Consider the following 4625-nt stretch of genomic DNA (forward strand, 5'->3'; position numbering starts at 1 on the left):
ACATAGAAGGAACTGAAATACATTCCCAGTCAATAGACCGATACGAGCTTAAATCAAAAGCAATCTAGCACAGCGGAGTGGGTTTTCAATTCTGAGATTCAAGACCAAGCAGAAACCAGAGAGGTCAAATATCCAAGGGGGGGTCCATCCAACAAAGTGTGGAAAACAGGGGCCTTGAAGCACATCAGAATTGAATGATTTTTTTGGTCCCTTGAAGCCCACATGTTAACAGACTAGACTGAGTGGAAGAGACTATGGTAGCAAAGTAAATGGTCTCGAGTTCTCGTGGATACAACAAATTTTCATGAGAGAGATTCCTTTCTTGATGGCCGATAGAACCTCGAAGAATTAATTAAGAATTAACCATTGGCACCAGCCTGGGAATACTCGAAGAAGAGGGAAAAAAAAAAAACATTAGTATCATTTTATAATACTTGAAGCACAACAACCGTGTGTGCTGAAACTTGGGATCCGGGATGGGGGTCACTTCAAGGGACTAAATCCAGATGAGCTCTAGCTGAGTGACCCTCCACCTCAAATTTTGCCATAGGGAGTAAAATTAAATCTGACTGCTGCTCAGAACACCGTAAAGTTGGGGACTTGAACAGCAGCTCTGGATTCTGATATGTGATTGGAAGAAAAGCTCATTGCATTTGAGAGTAGCAGTAAACAGCCCGATCAACCCCAGGGCCTTTTCTGATTGAAATCTCAGATATCTATAAATTTCAATTCACAAAAACATCCAAAAAAAAGAAATTCCTCCCAAAAGAAACTTGTGCCGGCACCCCACCCCCTCCCCCTATGTTTTTTGTAACGGAATTGGAAGACTAGCTCAATCACCAAATAAAATATTAGATTTTAGTCAACCTTACATGGGAACATCTGGATTCAATGAGAGTCTTTATTGATGATTAACGATGTCAGCAGAAAGATATGGACATGTGCTAAACAGCTTCACAAATCCTGTCCTTCAGTTCCTCCTATTGGAATCGATGATCAGCATGTTTGACAAAATAGCGAGAAACTTACATGAGACGGAAGAATTTTACATGTGTTTAAATGTACCCCATCACCACCTTTTTCTCAGCATAATAATTTGTGAGTACCTCATTTTTGCCCAATACAAGTCTTGCATAAGAAGCGCAGCACAGAGGCAACTTCAGGGATAGACCACAGGAGTCTTTCTGAATAATGCTGCTTCAAATGTCCTGCCTATCAGGACCTAAATCCCATCTTAACTCCTTGTTGGAACATGGCAAGTAGTAAACTTAACAGCAGCGTAATAGGTGAGGTAGGAAACAATAGCTTACCATTGGTGAATTAATGTGAATCCAAAAGAATCCTGTACGAGCCAAATTTTCAGGTACATATTTACAGTCACCAGAATTCACCACAAGAGCAGATCCCGTCTTCAAAATGATGAAATCGGCTGGCATCCCTCACAATTAGTTCTCTTCCAAAGAATTTTGAAACTAGCTCGCAGAAAGTATGGCAATCACCACAAATTCGAAGGTTCTTTGCAATTCTAACAGGGGTTGATCAGGCTTTCACTATGCCCATAAAGCATCTGAACTTCTCTTCTTCCCCTACATTGTGCAAAACAAACTTGGTCTGAGGCACATACCCTGCTTCCATCTCTAACTTCTCCGTAATTTGAACTAACTTCTGATAAATATTATAAGATTGCGGGTGAGAGTTGTCTCTGGCAAGGAATGTATGAATCTAGTTCCCAGCCTCAAGCCAACTGCATCCAGGGTTTTTCTTCAACCCACTCCCCTTCATTCTCATTCTTATTCCTCCCGCATCTTGCCATCTTCCACTGGAAGCAAAGAGATTGGATATCAGCACGAAAGTTCCTGGACTATCAGGGTCAAACTCTAAGAGCTTCTGGGCGGCAATTTGTCCAAAGTTTTTTATTTAGAGTGACCCTGACAAGCCCCGAGGAGTGCTCACCACACTTCTGCAGTCGGTTCAATCTGCATGTTTTTCACAAAATGGCACGCCTCTTCTAAGCAATTTGCCCGGCCAAGAAGATCAACCAGACATGCACAATGTTCTGGGCACGGCTCCAGATGATACATTTCATAGTTTCAAGTAATCTTTTGCCTTCATCTATTGATCCTGAATGACTGCATGCATGAAGAAGTGCCAAGAAGGAAATATGATCAGGAATAAGTTTTTGGTCCTTCATTTTACTGAATAACTCAACAGCTGCCTTGCCACGTCCATGCTTTCCATATGCACTGATCATAGATGTCCATAGAACTAAACTTTTACTTACTGGTACAGATAAATACCTTGTTTGCGTTCTCTAGACTTCCACAGCGAGCATACATATCCACAAGAGAGTTCACCAGAGATCCTTCTAACATGAAACCCCGAATCTCTTTTCCTTTAGTCAAGGCAGATAAGCTAGCAGCAGCAGAGAGGATGCTCACTAGAGATATCGAGTCAGGTTCGACACCTGTTTCTTTCATCAAGAGCTTCATTTGCATTTCCATTATGTACATATCACGATATCATGCTCATCCAAGACACATCTTCACAGTTTTTCGACTCAAACATTTAACATTCTAGTCGCGTAATTAATATTCCCACACTTCCATACACATCAACTATCATATTCTGCAGCATAAGACCAGATAAACCTCGCTTCAAAGCATAACCATGAACTTCTTTTGCATGGGACAAGCACTTCAATTCACTGCAAGCCAACAAGGTGCTTCCTATCATCATTGCATCTACTTCCATCCCTTCCACCTGCGCTTCCCCCAACAATTTTAAAACCTCAATATGACAATTATTCTGAGCACAGGCAGCTATAACCGTTGTCCAGGAAATGAGATCTTTATTGAGCATCTTATAAAAAACAAGGCCAGCATAAGCCACAAAACAGTACTTGGAATACACATCTATATGTGTATTCCCAATCTTTAGATTAGAATCAAGCCCCTTCTTCATTGCATAAGCAAGAATTTCCTTTCAATTCAATAAATAACCCAATCTCCCAGACGCAGCAAGGATGCTTATTAGAGAAACCTCATCTAATTTTAGATTAGCATCCTGCAAACCACAGAAGAATCGCAACGCTTCATTATATAAACCATTTTGAATGTAACGTGCGAACATGGAATTCCAACTGATGTAATCCTTCTCGTCCAACTTACCAAAAATTCTAGCAGCATCACTCATTTTACCAATTCAAATCTCACATACATAGCCACCAAGGCATTGGCCTCGTAAGCATCAATAACTGGACTTGGTTTTAAAATAGCAGCATGAATCTCCATGCCCGGCTTCTTGAAGGAAGAACTCTCACAAGCTTGAAGAGCACCAACAAAAGTACAAGTATTCACACCAACACCAGCCTTTTGCATATCGCTAAACAATTTCAATGCCTCCATACACTGCCTATCCATAGAATAAGCAGAAATTATAGAATTCCATGAAACAACATCGTTTTTTTCATTCATTCTATCGAACAGTGTCCTCGCTCCGATTATGTCACGGCAGTTGGCATACATAACAACAAGAGAATTAGCAGCATACATAATGGAATCATATCCACATTTAATTACCAGACTATGAATTTCAGCCCGACAGTGGATATCCTCAACCGCACCGCACGCTTTGTTAGAATTTTTAAAATGTTTTTTACTTTTTTATTTATAAATATATTAAAATAATATTTTTAGTTTTTTAAAAATTATTTTTAATATTAACATATTAAAATAATCTAAAAATATTAATTTAAATAAAAAAATTTAAATTTTTTTTAAATTACTTTTAAAATACAAAACCATTCAAAAAAATAAAATCGAAAGAGAACACCCAAAACCCGCATTCGCCTGTACAAATCAAGCGCTCTTAAAGATTCTCCATTTGAAACATAAGCACCCATCATAGCATTCCATGTAAAAATAATCCTGTCGTGCATTTGATCGAACACTTTCTCCGCTTCCAAGATAGACCCACACTTATAATATACTAAATTGGATTTTTATCAAATGGGCAAGAATTTGTTGGCCTTGTATAAAAACTTTCTTGGTTGCACAAAGCTCAAGGATTGGTGCATAAACCTCCTCTGGGGTAACCAGAAGGTAGCTGCCATCGTCAGAGGAAAGAGCAGTAAGTGAAGCAAAAGCTTCTATGAGGTTTCCTTATTTGCATGACTCTTTGAGAGGGGAATTATTGATCGAGTATTGGGTGTCGTTTATTTGCTAAAAAATAAATTTTTAAAAAATAATTTTTTAAAAAATAAATTATTTTATAGTATAATAAAAAATAAGTTGAAAAATATTATACTGAAAAATAATTTATTAATATATTTTGTTTTTCTCAAATTTATTAAAATAATAAAAAACAAATCTTACAAATTAAAAAATTGAATGAGAATGAAATTGAAAATTTTTTTTTTTATAAATTATCTAAAATAAAATAAATAATAATCAAAATAATAGAGATCAAATCTAAAAAATAAAAAAATAAAAGATGAAGAAATTAAAATAATAATAATTAACATTTCATAGATTATTTTAAATAAAATAAGTAATAATCAAAAGAATGGGGATCAAATTTGATAGATAAAGATTTAATAAAAAAATGATAAGTAAAAAGAAAATAAT

The 4625-nt window shown here is 36.8% G+C and overlaps 1 pseudogene; it reads right to left on the minus strand.

Moving 5' to 3' along the window:
• Positions 1 to 1033: 1033 nt before the first annotated feature.
• On the minus strand, positions 1034 to 4198 carry LOC105126804 (pentatricopeptide repeat-containing protein At3g63370-like; annotated as a pseudogene).
• Between the last annotated feature and the right edge of the window lie 427 nt (positions 4199 to 4625).

The sequence above is a fragment of the Populus euphratica genome, unplaced genomic scaffold (assembly GCF_000495115.2).
Source record: "Populus euphratica unplaced genomic scaffold, PopEup_1.0 scaffold30.1, whole genome shotgun sequence".
Lineage (NCBI taxonomy): Eukaryota > Viridiplantae > Streptophyta > Magnoliopsida > Malpighiales > Salicaceae > Populus > Populus euphratica.